The 15,241-nt window shown below is 44.1% G+C and overlaps 1 long non-coding RNA gene across 1 annotated transcript; it reads right to left on the bottom strand.

Annotated features, from left to right (window-relative positions):
• Window positions 1-1,308: 1,308 nt before the first annotated feature.
• Window positions 1,309-14,883, bottom strand: LOC121133487. Its single transcript, XR_005870337.1, has 3 exons — window positions 14,699-14,883; window positions 11,027-11,182; window positions 1,309-2,716 (listed from the first exon to the last, which is right to left on the bottom strand). It is a non-coding gene; the product is annotated as an uncharacterized LOC121133487 (long non-coding RNA).
• Between the last annotated feature and the right edge of the window lie 358 nt (window positions 14,884-15,241).

Genomic DNA, 15,241 nt, shown 5'->3' with positions numbered 1-15,241 from the left:
TGTCGGTTTAGAGTCCATGAGCTCCCCACAAGTTCACCTTAATTGTCTCTGTGGGTTTCCCCATCATAATCTTGACTCCCCCTTCTTGCTCATAAACAGTTATATTCTAATGGAGGTTCCATTAGCATCTGTGCTATTACACTGAAGTAGCTGGGTTCCATCTAAAAGCAACAGTTCAAGCAGGCTGTGGGGGCAACACCTGCAGTCCTGACCCTTGATGGGTAGAGGAAAGAGGGTCTGGAGTTCAGGAATGGAATCAACCACATAGTGAGTTCAAGGCTAGCCTAGGCTACCCCAGACATACAAACAAATAATCAAATAAATGAACAAACAAATAACAAATGCTGAGGGCAACACAGAGCCTGACCACAGTCCGTTTCTCCATCCCTCCATTCACAAGCTCCAAACCATTTCCTCAGGCAGACAATAACTGGCCACTAGCTTGTAAGTCTCCAAACAGTATGTATATGGGGAAGAATTAGAGACCAGCAGTGCTGAAGATATGAGAAAGAAGGCTTCCAGAATTTTCTCTCAGGAAGGTTTCCAGCTGGAGCTAAGTGGTGCCTATTTTTGACTCTGCCCACTGCAAAGAGAAGCAATTTATTCACAAGGAAGGACTTCATCCGTGGGGACACATTCTTCCAAGCAAGAAGGTAATTTAGGCACTGGCTACTAGTTTCTGCATTCCAGTAAAATATCCCTTCCTTTACTGGAGCACAAGGTGGACCTCTCTCATGATAATTGAGCAAAATACATAGCCAAACAGGAAAATCCTTTGAAAAAGGATCACTCCCTGATCCTTGCCTTTGGCCTAGGTGGGACCAACGTGAGTTAAGTACTGACAGCCTACATTTCTAGAAGTCCACAGTAGGAAAAAAGATTTCCCCTTTATTCTCCAAGCACTAGGGAAGGAAACATTGCTCTCTTTCTATGCTGAGTTTGGGGTCAGTTCTCAAGAGAAATGGACAGAACTTCTAGTACTCCACTTGCGTATCCTTCATCCAGTGGAGCCAGAGGCGCGGTCTCCAAGTTAGACATCCACGGCTTTGTTGTTTTTTTACATGTGAATTTATCATGTGAAGATACGTGTGCTAGGCAGGCAAGCATAATGTATGCATTGTGTGGTTCATGTGCCACACAAAGTTCATTCAAACATTCCCATCACTGACTTAGAGTCAGAAGGGCGGTTCCCTTGTGGGGTGGGTGGGCAGCTGGAAGGGAATCTGGGAGTATTGGCATTGTTCTCTTTCCTGACTTCAGTGTTGGTTACACGTGTATGTATGTATGAATTGTGCTTGTTCACAGAGCTATGTCACAATGATTTATTTCTGTGGATTTCTCTGTGTGTCATTACAATTAATGAACTGTTTGTAAATTCATAACAAAAGAAAACCATGCCACCATCAGATAAAAATCGTAACCTCTCTTGCCTCTCAGGGTGCTGTGGAAAAGAATCAAGATGTCAGAAGGACCTTTGTACACAGGGAGCTTACATCAGACCAACGGCCATGCTCATCACAGAGCAGGACCAGCCTGTACCTACATAATGTATTTACAGTTTCACAAGCAGGCAAAGACAGAAGGAACACAAGACTGACACGTTGCTAGGCCACAGTTGGAACTTCTATTGCCCAACCCCTCACTAACCCACAGTCCCAAGATAGATTATTTTGCAACTAATTACTTGCAGATGCGAAATCTTTTAGAATGTTATGAAAATAGCAGAATGGGTCCTGGAGTGGACAACATAACAAAATCCTTGTTATTCTCGGCTCGAGGCCTTATTCTGTGGCTCAGTTCCATGTCCTGGTATTCTACCGGGGAAGAGGCTGGATCTGTATCCAGCTCATTAGCAAATGCAGGCTGTCCTTTCCTTTTCAATTACGAGAAACTGAAGATACAGCTTCAGCTCTTCTGTTATTTCCAAACAGTCTTCTGCTCCAGCCAGTTGGAAAAAAGACAAACTCTTCAAGAAAAGTAAGACAGGGGTTGGGCAGATGGCCCAGTGGTTAAAGACACTGCTGCTCTTCCGGAGGACTTGAGTTCAATTTCCAGCAACCACATAGTGGCTCACAACCTTCTACAACTGTAGTCCCGTGGGATTCAATGCCCTCTTCTGGTGTGTAGACATACATGTGGACAAAACATAAATACATAAACAATATAAAGTAAATCTGGAAAAAAAGAAAGAAAATCGAGTCAGAAAAGCATTAAGTTATTCAGCTCTTTCAGAGTGATAAGAAATGATGAAGCTTTTCAATTCTAGTCATCTAACCAGGTGACTCATCCCTGCCCACAAGTCAGGTATGCTGGTTCTACACAATTCTGGGAACATCTCTTTGTCTACACATATCACAAAGAGCTTCCTGAATAAACAAATTATTAAAACCCCTAAAGAAAACCACCTGACTTCCCTTCAGAAATAGAGAGTTGGAAAATAATGATTCCAGTGTTAAAAGGCAAAAACTGTTTTGAACTGAAATTTTATCCACAAATAAATATTATTCACTGAAAATTGTTAGCCCAGAGCCTTTTCTATAGGAACAATGAAAGAATATCTTTTAGAGAAAAAATTACATCTTAAATCCAAAAAAGGGCAATATGGATAAAAGAGAAGACAACTAATAAGAAGTAAGATCAAATCAGATGCAAACCTTAAAGAATATTAGTAATGTCATGCAGTTCTTTGGAGGATTTGCTAGGAAATTATTTATAACTGGAAGCACAAAATAAAGAGAATGTTTTTAGTTTTGACATCAATTCTTCTCCTTGACCATTTCTACCTACAAAACCAAAAGAAAACCAATTCTGCCAATTCTCCAAAATTTTATAAAATCTTTGTTGTAAAATAATCAAAATCGAATTCAAACTTTAAGCCATGGTGACCCATAAAAAGTGACATCCTGAAATTTGATAGAACTAGAAAAAAAATCCTGAGTGAAGTAACCGATACCCAGAAAGACAAAAATAAACCTACATCCAGTAACTGATGAAAGCAGATGCAGTGACCCACAACTTAGCACTGTCCTGAGCTCCTGGAGATCAGTTGAAGAGAAGGAGGAGGGAACATATGAACCAGGAGGGTCAAGAGCATGATAGGAAAACCCATGGAGACAGCTGACCAGGGCTAGTGGGAAATCAGGAACTATGGACTGACAGCTGGGGAACCTGCATGGGACCAAACTAGACCTTCTGAATGTGGGTGACAGTGATGTGGTTTGATCTGCTGGGGTGGGGGGCTGGCAGTTGATCCTATCCCATTTGCATGAACAGGCTTTTTGGAGCCCACTTCCTATGGTGGGATACCTTGTTCAACCTTGTTACAGAGGGGAGGGGCTTGGTCCTCTCTCAACTTGGTATGCCTGACTTTGTTGACTTCCCAAGAAAGGCCTTATCCCTGTAAGGAGTGGATGGGTGTTGGGAAGGGTGAAGGTGGGGGCAGGAGAAGGAGGGAGGGGGGACTGGGGTTGGTATGTAAAATGAAAAATAAAAGTTTTAAACAAAATTGATATTGAAAACTGGTGAATAGATCACACTTAAAGCATAACTATATCCATCATTTTCTCCCTCTATAGGTTTGAGATTTTTCTGTAATTCAAATCTCCTGTTGAAAGAGGTCATGATAAGAGAAAATAATCTCTAACTGATAGTTAAAAGACATACATCTAAAATAAACTTATATGAAGAATTAAACATAACAGTAACAAGTTGAAATATCTAAAATATAAATATAATAACAAGATTACAAAATATTAATGAAAGTGAAGATATTAAATAAGACAAAAGAGAGATAGGAAACCCTCTTGTTTTTTTATGTTCTTAAATAGTAATATATAAACAGTAGTTAGGAAAACAAAGCGATATTAACAAACTCAATGTGATAGTGAAATGCTTTATCCCATCTGCACAAATCATATTCGAGATATTCTACAGAATATCTATAACTCCATAAATTCCTAAAAAAAAAGCCCACTGAGGGCTCATTCCTTGGTCATAGCATAAACAAACCATTTTAAGTAAGCTGGACACAAGAAGAAATCAAGCTGGAATCTCAGGCTTCTTTTCAGGGCAGCACATCAAAAGTTATGGGATATGGGCTGATGAGAATGAATTGGAACTCAGAAAGCTTTATCAGTTAAACACACAGACACACGCAATGAGAAACTTCTGGAAGAGGGCTATGCCAATGTCATTCTGTTGTGCAGCCCACCTCATCCCAGTCGCTCATGTCTTACGTTTTCCCTAAAAACGTCTTCCAGAATCCATGGTAGACCCCCTTTTTTAACATTTAGGGCACTGTTCCCTTTGTTTATTTTAGCCATATTTTCTCATTAAACTGTATTGGAACATTTAATTTTTTTCTATTATATAAAGAGGGTGTTACCTAAGCTCAATATTTGCCAGTACAGCAATACATCAACTTCTATCCACGGCCCTTGTGATGATTTGAATGAGAAATGTCTCTCATGAGCACTAGGTCCTACCTGGGGGCACTGTTTGGAGGGGATGTGGAGGTATAGCTTTGCTTGAGGAAGGACGTCACTTAGGATGGACAATAGCCTTGCCAGTTCACTCTCTCTCTCTGCTTCACGTTTGTGGTTGAAGATACGGTCTCCCAGCTACGTGTCCCAGCAAGTCACTGCTACGCCCTCTGCACCATTTTGAACTCTCCCCCTGGAACTATAACCTAAACAAACTCTTCCTTCTACAGTTGCTTCTGGTCATGGTGTCTTATCACAGCAACAGGGAAGTAGCTAATACAGCTTCCCTAGGTTCTGGAAATGTCTGTAGAAAATATAAAGACTCATGCCCAATTTTATTTAACCACCAGCCACTCACAAAATATGCCCTGCTACAATGAAGCACTATTATTATTTACTCTGTCTTCTGCTGAGAATCTGTCTTGGGAATAGAAAATACTTAAGCATACAGCCTCTCCAGAATCCACCCCTCTGCTCACCAGGGGCATCACTAATAAACAGTTATGGCTGATCACTGAGCCCAGATTCAGCTTTACAGTCTGGATACAGTTGTCCAATTCATACACGATGTGTCAAGAACTATCATATAAGATGAAAGTTGTTTTTCTCCCCTGCTTTATGTCAACAGGGGCATCAAGCCCCTGTCTGAAGTTTGCTTTCCTCTCTCTGCCCCCAACCAGGACTCTGGCTTTCCTAACTGGTGTCCCATCACTTTGGATACATTTCTCTCTTCCTTGCCCCCAATAAATGCAAAGGTCTAAGGTAGAGATAACATCTCTGTGGCTTTCAAAATTATTGTTACAATTTTACAGGCCTTTTGGATACCATCAATGACCCTTACTCAGGTCATATTCTGAAATGTAGACCCAATAATCAGCATTAATTTCTGTCAGGTTTCTAGTCATGAGTATGTTGACTTGAACTCTGTCGGCAATGATCTAAAATTAAATTACCATTGTCATTGACCTTTAAAAAACTAAAGCGTCTTTACCTTAACTGCCCATACTTAACTTATACATGAAACCATTAGACCCCAAACAGTGCATACAGATTTATAATCTTGCAATGAATTTAACCTCCTACTTAATTCCTGAGTGCTATTCTTTGTAGAGGGTACTTCAAAGGAAAACGCCTTACTGATTCCTTATAGTTGCATTCTCAGGAGTGACTGGAAGAGCTCAATTCTAAAGACTCAGTCAAAGCACGGAGGGGTTGTCAAGAGAGAAGCAACAGAAATGCCACACAGGCTGCATAAAGCAATCATGGGGCCACTTGTTGGACGGGCACTGGGTTGGCTCACAACATGGCGTGGCCGCAGCTGTAGGAGTAGGACTGGTTGTGAGGTCTGGAAAGACCGGATTCGGTATGAGGCCCTGTCATGCCTCTTTCCGGGACTGATTTTGGCTTGGCTGGGTCTTAAGCATTTCCATGTATGAGAGCTCTCCATCCAGCAGGACAAGGCCCCTGTTTTCAGTCCCCAGAACTACAACTGAAGGGCCTTCTCCATTGGCTCGTCACACTTTCAGACACGCCCTGGAGCTTGACTGTGAAGCCCACCCAGAGCTGGGGACTGTGGGATCCTGGGACTCTCAGAATATTTTTTTCTTCCTCTCTCAAGAGCCCCCCCACACAGGGTTTCTGAGCAGAGAGGGGCAAAGTGAGGGTAATTCCAGGTCAGACATCCAAATCCACAGCTAACACATGCAACTATGAGGTGACTAATACATGCTATCCCTCAGTATCTATGACAATTTGTTTCAGGACTCCCTCAGTTGCCCAAACCCAAGAAGCTCAACTGCGTTCTGTAAGATGGTTCCGGGTCTGCACATACCATCTCAAATAATTTAAGTCCTCTCCAGATTACTTGTAACAGGTAATATAATGTAAATGTATGTCACTGTACAGCATTGTTTAGAGAACAGTGACAGGGGAAAGTTTGTGCATGTTCAGAACAGATGAAAAATAGTTCAGTCCTTTTATACCAACAATGGGTTACATGGCTCAAAATCTACACAGAGAGAAGAATGGCTGTACTGTGGATGGCATGCAGTCCGAGACATATTAGGGGAGATGGGAGGCACTGCGCATCACATGAGTTAGAAGAGGCAGTAACCACAAATGGGAGATGGTACTGACAGAGACCACAGTAAGAATCCCAACGACAACCTCACGTCCCACGCTTTTCCTCAGAGGCGGCTCCATCCCCTAAGTCCATTAGAGAAGGAAAGCAACTGATTACACACCAGTACCTCTGCTACCGTCTCAGTGATTGTGTCCACTATCCACCACTCCCCAGCATGTAAGAACAAACTGTGGCCATAGTCTGCTTGGTGTTATCTTTCAGCCAGGCTAGGGAACTAAGTTCTCTTATCCTAGAATGATAGGTTTCAAGTTCCGACCCGGAACTGGCTAGCTCTATGAATGTTCTGTCCTGTAAGCACATATGCCGAAGGCTTGCATATTGCCAACCGGAGTCTGCGATTGTGCCCTGTCATTGTTCCTTAATGTTTACTGCACATGTGCATTGCACAGAAGGGAACATTTGAGATCAGAGACTGATAGTGAGACATTAGGAGCATCAGACAGGCACAGGCAATGGTCAGCAAGTGCTATTTGTGACTCCTACTATGGACCAGCAACTACTTCACAACTATTATTCAGTTCAATCCTCACCTCAGCCACACGGGAATCATTATCTCTGATTCAGACAGGGAAAAGGAGGCTCGGAGAGACGGGGAGGAGTGTGATGTGACTACGCGCTGTTCAAAAGCCCAAACTGCCTTACTGTAGACAAGTGTGTTCATGCTATGCTACGGATCACGGTCCCCACCTCACACAGCACACGGACAGAAGCTGCTGGCTCTGTGGAGTCTTGTGAGGACCAACTAAATCTCAGCCACCCCAAGGTCAGTAAGGCCAGTTGAAGAAACAGGACTTTGCAGGTTGTCATTTGTACATCTCCCTGGAAAGCATGGGCCTTGTAAGGACCATTGGGGACCAGGGAAAGGCCTGCTATAAACTGTGTCTGTTATTGATGCCCTCAAAAACCTTTAGCATTGAGTTTGAACCATGAAGAAATGTTGTTTGTGGCCCTGAGTGAAGCTGTTGTTTTTGCAAGTTCAGGAAGGGCTAACAAGGTAGACCACGGAGGTACAAATGACAAATTTCAACTCATGTGGTCTGGAAGTAAGAAGCGTTCCTCTCACTGACCTCAGAACTTCATTTTCTAAGATAATTACCCACAGGGTATTTTCAGGAGAAAAAAACCATTTTCCTCAGAACTTGTAAAAGTATACAGAAAGGAATACTATAAGTATTCTAAGTGGTAGTTTCTTCATGGGAAGCTATTCTAAGATCTTGAGCAGGTATGAGTAATCAGTAAAAATACCATGTAAACATGATTTGAAATTTATTCAGAAAGACCCCTTTTCTTACTTCTCTCTCAGCTTTTTTCCCAATCTTAAAATTTCAACCCAAAAGTTGAATCTACCAACTCCATAGTGGGAACTAATGAGCTGAGTGACCGGCCAATCTTCAAATCCTTCAGACTAATGTGATTTTTCACAAGAGAGAGTTTAAAGGGTATACCCAAACATATCTTCAGTCTATTTAAAAAGACAATACATGATTTTTAAAAGGTTTTGACTTATTTTTTTTCTTTTTTAATCCCTTCAAGTCCTTTTGAAACTAAACAAAACCCAACTATCTAGAATCGATCTCTAGTAAAACCAGTGACTATGCTTGTACTTTACCTTATGAGAAAAAGCAATTTAATCAGCTCAGTCATGGGTGGAGAGAGAATTCCTTTAAGGACACTTCACCCAGTGGCTTGTAAGTGACTCGTTCAGGAATCCCGTGTGTGAGCAAATAGTTTCCTCAGAACAAAATGCCCATTCTCACAGGACTTGTTTGTCCTGGCTAATCCACCTAATTGGGTCCCACAAAGATCCGAGCGGGGTTAGACTGCCTACCGGTCACCCGGTTGAAGGTTTTCCTGATATCCAGCACAAGTCCAAAGATATTCCTCCTTAAGGCTTAACCAGAAAAGCATTTCCAGAACATCCTCTTACCAAATCCATGCCAAAGAAACCAGATTGATTCACCGTGCTTTCTGACACCTGAATGTCCAGTACATTTACTTTTTAATAAAGAAATGCTGTGTAGACATGGGGTCTCTGTAAGTCTTACCCATTAAGTCCAGTCCATACAACTAATTGACTTCCCTTAACATCTCCACTCAGCAGGAGGGTTAGGAAAGGCAATGTGACCTGTAGTTGGTGGTGGGCAGTGTTTACATTCTGAAGACAGTCTCCAAGTCCAGCATGTCACATTGAAACTGGACAGACACAGGTGCTGGGCTAGAGTGAGGACACAGAGGAAGAGACCAGCTGAGCAGACAAAGGGACAAGGTGAGCCTAGCCTCTACAGAAGCTCTCCTGACCCAACTCTGGGCTCTGCAGGTGATTCCTGTCTCTGACTCAGTGCTGCTAACCTGCCTTGTTGCTCATTTTATAATAGCAAAGAACCCAAACTCCTCTCAGTTAACTTGATGCTGCAGTAAGTGGGAAGGTAGATTTCCACCACTCTGCTGAACCTAGATGTGATAATTTCTCAGGATGTGGCTGCTGAAGCTTGGGAGCAATCACTGACAGAGGAGCTCTGCCCATGTGAGGAGCGTAGAGTGCCCAGAGATGCCACCGGGAGGAAGTCAAGCCTCCACATTTAAGGAAGATGCACTCAATGGCTGGGCACCCCTTCCCCCTTCCATGTCCCATTTCATTACTGTCCCAGCATACCCCTCTGGCCAGCAAACAATTGCTTCTCTGCATTTCCCAGTTTAATTTATAGGCAAGTCTCTTTTTCCTCAACATGAAACACAATACTTTCTGTGATGAGAGGGAATTTGTTCTATTCTATGCACCAATTAGCAGCCATGTTCTTCCTCCGGGTCCCCCCTCCCCCGTTGTTCACTGGAATGTCCCCCAAACCAGCACTCCTCCTCCCGGCATCCCTGTATTAACTGTCATCGTCAGAGCTTCAGGCTGGGAAGGCTGCTGAGCACCCAGCCTGCCTGCCGGCACCCAGCGCGTAGAGTAAGTCATGGTTGAGTTCCTCTGCACAAACCACATGCTTTCACATCCCGTCCAGTGTTTCCTTACCATCTGAAATTACAGAAAGCTGGGATTTGGTTTGAATTAAAATGGAGCCGCCCTTTGGAAGGGAGGGCACCCTTGAGTGGCACTGGATGAGTTAGGGCCACCCGCTGGGAAAACCTCTAAATTAGACTCGTGCAAGGGGCCAAGTTGCCCCCACGCGTGCTCTGCAAACCAAGTCCCACAATAACTTCTGGCTTCCCTCCCATGCATAGCTGTCCCTCTGCTTCACGGTTTCTGCTTGATGTCAGAGCCTTAAGACGCAAAGATCAAAAGGGCGCTGATCCAAAGGGAGAGCATTTCTCCCTTGCGGGCAGGACCCTGAGGCTGCCTGGACGGGTAGAGGGAGAAGGAGGAACACACAGGTGTGGCCAGGCTCTCCCCAGCTCTTGATCAAGCCAAACCTCCCTATGGCTTCCTCCCTTTCTGTGGGCCACCCACATGCCCTGTCTCCTATCCTACAGCCCAAGGCCCAATCACATTCTTGATTTTCACTTCCTTTGAGAAGCACCCCAGCAAGATGAAGGCTCTGTGTTTTGCCGAAGGCTTCCCGCCTCCACAGCTCTCTATCGGAGCAGACAGTTAGTCATCGGCAGGATCTTTTGGGCAAAGCCTATTTCTTCTCGGTGATCAACTCCTAGAGGGCAGAGACAGGGTTTCCTTTGGGCACACTATCATCCCCCAATCCTGAAGCATCATACCTGGTTCGTGGTTGACAGTCAATGTTTACAGGATGATTGACCAGATGACTTAAAGGATGTACAAACGAAAGACTACAGAAGTCAGGAGACCCCATCTCCCAGCAACGTGCGGAGAGAACAATATCTGGAGAAAAAGAGATGCTGTAGAGGAACTTGAATCTATCAAAGATTTGAATTTGAACTTGTCGCTGAAATCTGTAGGATGTGTCCAGAAGTCTCTGGAAGATGTTTGGCTGCTTAACAAATCTAACTCACAGAAGGCTTAAGCACTTAGGTCCTTAGAGAGCTAGGAACATGGGAGAGAGAGGAGACAGGGAGGAGGGAGCTAAGGGGGGAGGGGTGAGAGAAACAGAGTCAGAGACAGAGAGACGGAGACAGAGCGAGTCAGAGACAGAGAGCAGAGCAGGCACCAGCACAAGCTGCAACCATTGAGGTTGAGTGACCCAGTCGAGTCTGGTCAAAAGCCGCCAGCTGCAGTTTCCTGTGAATTGGAAGTGTAGGCGTGTGCTTTTTTTTTTTAAAGTCCAAAACCCTCCCCTAAATAATCAATTATGCTCTGATATTCAAAGTAGGATTTGAGCCTGTACACTTGAGAGACCTCTTGCCGGCATTTCTCACGCCGCTTATCTTTCGTTCTGCTGCAGTTTGAACCGAGGCCACCGCACATGTACAATGAGGTGGACTTACTTACTTAGCACTTGAAGCAGTTTTCCGAGGCCTGTCTGGCCTTTCGTACGTCGCCGCTGTGACTTCTCTGTGCTTTCTCATCATTACTTGGCAAGGAAGCTTTAGATGTAATTAAAAGCAGCTAATCACATCGAAAATGCAAATGGAAAGTTTTATAAACCTGTGGCAGATTGCAAAAAATGTAAATAGTAACAGTGTGAGGACTGCACTGTGCTCCAGCAGTGAAAGCCCAGAGTGCAGAAATAGACTTGAAGTATAAACTGTGGAAGGGAGAAGGCATAAATCTGAAATTAGCCCTTTAAAGTTTTCCAAATATTTACACAGCAATAAAACACAGAAGAGTTTTAGACAAACCCAGAGGTGACCACAGTAGCAGCATATGCCGGAGTTTAATTCGTTGATCATGTAAAAAAGATTGCATTTGTTTAAGGGTGATTCAGTTGGATACATGACTTCACAGAAATGTAATTTTAACATTAAATAAGGCTATGCTGTTGTAATTTTAACATTTAAATGAGGCTATGCTGTTGCGATGGAGTGGTGTGCGAATTGTAAGAACTTCGCTTGTGATAACATCTAATGACTCAGCTTTAAAGTATGTGAAGGGAGGAACGCACGCTACACTGTTCCATCTCCTGGGTGTCAAGCGTCACACCGAAGTCTTCAAGATTTCCTTTAGGCTCAGATTGCTCAGCACAACTGCTGGAGCCTGAGTCTTGGAGCCCATTTCACATGTTAAGTGTGGAGGCTCAGAACAATGTGGCAGGTACTGCCTGAGGTGACACAGCTCCCAGGTGACAAAATCAGCACCACCACCCAAGTCTCTCCTTACCTGCTGGTGTCTTTGCCTGAGTCATTCAGCGCTTTAGAAAACTAATATATAAATGAAGAAAGAAAGAGAGAGGGGAGGCAGGCAGGGAGGCAGGCAGGCAGGCATAAATGTGCTGCTGGCACAACCCAAAAGCATGACCCACAGCAGGGTTACAGAGTACCTATGTGACTGACAGTCTTTGGCCTTGGAAATTAGCTCTCTAACTCACACATGATTAGTCCTCTGCAGCTCTAACACACTCAAACCTAAAGCCGTGCTTCCTCTGCTCTTTGTAAACAGGTGCTGACCCAGAACCCTTAGTACAGAGTAGGCCTCCTTTGTCAATTCCCTCAGTCCACCTCAGGTCACACCTGGACACCGGAAGAGCTCTACCCAGGACTTGGTAACCGCTTCTCCCTGGTCTTGAAGACAGACAAGGTATTTTAATTCATTTTCAATTTTTTGTTACTAACATATGAAAATATCACAAATTCTTGATGTTGATCTTGTGACTTTTCTGAATGTGCTTATTTTTTGTTACTTTTGTGTATGTGTGAGATAGATAGAGAGAGAGAGAGAGAGAGAGAGAGAGAGAGAGAGAGAGAGAGAGAGAGAGAGAGAGAGAGAGAAGCACAGGTAGTCCCAAATTCGCAATCCTTCAGCTTCTGTCTCCCACACTTACCTTATTGGGGTTAAGTCAATATTGCCATAATTCATTGAATTTTATTGATTCATCTCTTCAGATAATATTATTTAACCTATATTCTATCAGTATGACGTATTATCTTTGTTGATTTGGGATTTGAATCAACTTTGCAATTAGGATAATCACAGCTATCATAGTCAAGTTTTGTCCATTTGACACAAACCTAGACATATCTGGGAAACAAAATCTCAGTTGAGGAGATTGGCCTGTGGGGTATTTTCTTAATTGCTGACTGACGGAGTGTCCAGCCCACTGTGGGCCAGCATGCATGGGCTGGTGGCCCTGGGTTATAGAAGACAGGGTCATTGATGTGACCCGGGAGCCAGCCAGCAAGCAGTGTTTCTCCGAAGTCCCTGCTCAGCTCCTGCCTCCAGGTTCCTGCCTTGAGTTCCTGTCCTGGCTTCCCTTCATGAGGGACCAACCTGGAAGTTAAACCTTTCCTCACCCAAGCTGCTCTTCATCAGGGTTTCACCAGAGCAATGGAGAAAACTAGGATACCAACTCTGTCATGTTTTATGTAGAGCTGGGTTCCGATTGATAATCTCACGATGAAGGTTCCATGTCTGTATTCACGATGGGCTTTGGTCCCGTGTTGGTTGGGTGGTTAGTGTTTTGGTCCTGTCCTGACTTTGTTTTCTTGTTTTAAAATAACTGCCTTTTTCAAGAAAGACTTTCATATAGTCCGGGCTGGCCTTAAATTCCTCCCAAGTTCTGACAGTATAGCATGCATCATCAAGTCTGGCTTAAATAAGATTTTTTTTGTCTGATTCGTTCCAATATAATGCTATCTTTCTAAATTGAAAATGGTTTATTTTATACAATTTATTCTGATTATGGTTTCCCCTCCCCAAATTGCTCCAAGATCCTCCCCACTTTCCATCAGCCCAAATCCACACCCATTCTTTCTCTCTCTCATTAGAAGCAGGCATCTAAAATATAATAATGAAATAAAATTAGGTAAAATAAAAACAAACCAGAATAGGGCAAAAAACAAACAGAAGCAAAAGAGCTGAAGACAAAGCTCAAGAAACACATTTAGACACAGAGGCACACACATTTGCAAACACAGAAATCCCATACAATCATATAAAAACCGAAAACCGTAGGAAAGAAGAAAAACCTCGACAAAGAATTATGACACCAAGGACCTCCTCGAATGCTACCAAGTTCATTTTGTGTTGGCACTGCACTACTGGGCATGGGCCTAGCCTTAAGTATTTTTTGAACCTCCAGGGAGACTCCACTGGAGAAAACTAATTTTTCATTTGTGAGTGGTTACCATAGCTTCTGGAATAGGATTGGGGCTTGTGGCCAATTCCCCTCTCAGTGCTGGGCGCCCATTTGACCTAGACCTGTGCAGCTCCTATGCATGGAATCATAGTGTCTGTGAGTTCATATGTTCATCGATCCTGCTGTATCCAGAAGACCTTGTTTTCTTGGTGTCCTAATACACTCTAGCTCTTACAATCTTTCTGCCTTCTCTCCCCCATAGCTCCCTGAGCCCTGAGGGGCGGGATTTGATGGAGACATTATTAGTATTCAGGCATCTGTACTGACTGTCCTTGGGGCTCTGACAGCAAATGGCCTCAGCTGCAGCCACTGAGAGCACCACCTGTGCATATTCACTCTGCAACCTTTTAAAGGGCCCTGCCCCTGCCCCTCCCATTTCCCTCCCTCCCTCCCTCCCTCCCTCCCTACCTCCCTCCCTCTCTCTGCTTCTCTGCCTGTCTCTCTGTCTCTCCTTCTCCTTCCCTTCTGCCATTCCTGTCCCCAGAGACCAGCCTCCCTTCTCCCCTCCCCCCTTTCCCATTCTCTTTCCCCCAGTAAAGGCGCCTGTCTCTTGTGCACCGCTTTTCAAATTACGGCAGACATCCATTTAGGAGTGAACGTCACTAGGTCTCCCCCATCTGCACAAGTCCCAGCTGTGGATCTCTATTTTTGCTCCCATCTACTGCAGGAGGAAGCGTCTCTGGTGATGGCCGAGCACGATAGTGATCTATGAGTATAGTAGAATGACATTAGGAGTCATTCTATTGCTTTGTTCCTGTAGCAGAACAATACACAGCATTTGCTTTTCCCCTAGGTCCCTGACCTATCTAGTTTCAGACTCCTGGCTACCCCGGCCATGTTGGGGATGGGTTCCGTCTCACACAGCAGACCTTCAATCTGAACAGATTCGGTGGGTTACTCCGTAAGCTTTGTGCCAATGCTGCACTAGCTCCTCTTGCAGGAAGCTCGGCGTTGTAGGTCACCGGGTTGTAGCTTACCAGCTCAACTTCTCCACCTTCAAATGAGTTGTGTAGGGCCGTACCAACAGTTTGTGTAGAGTAACCAGCAGCCTTCGCAACAGCCTGGCTTGTTTGTCGGGGGTTCCCATGGAGCCTCTGTTCTCAATAACTTGACTACTTGTAACCCATTCCTGGAACTGGAGGCTTTATTTGGTGATGAGAGATGTCCAGCTGAGGCTTCATTTCCCCCATTATTTGGTGATTCCATTTAGATAATACACACACACACACACACACACACACACACACACACACACACACACACACTCCTCCCTGCATTCCGTCCCTCCCCCTCCCCTTTGAGCCTCCCATTCTAGACCCCCCTCCCCTGTACATCCATAATTGTCTATTCTCCGCCCCAGTCCCTTACTCTATGCCTAACCTCTGTGGTTATAAGGATTGTATATTGCTTAG

Source organism: Mesocricetus auratus, unplaced genomic scaffold (genome assembly GCF_017639785.1).
Source record: "Mesocricetus auratus isolate SY011 unplaced genomic scaffold, BCM_Maur_2.0 Super-Scaffold_100022, whole genome shotgun sequence".
Classification (NCBI taxonomy): domain Eukaryota; kingdom Metazoa; phylum Chordata; class Mammalia; order Rodentia; family Cricetidae; genus Mesocricetus; species Mesocricetus auratus.
Note: the sequence above shows the minus strand (reverse complement) of the source record. Positions and strands in the feature narration are given on the sequence as shown.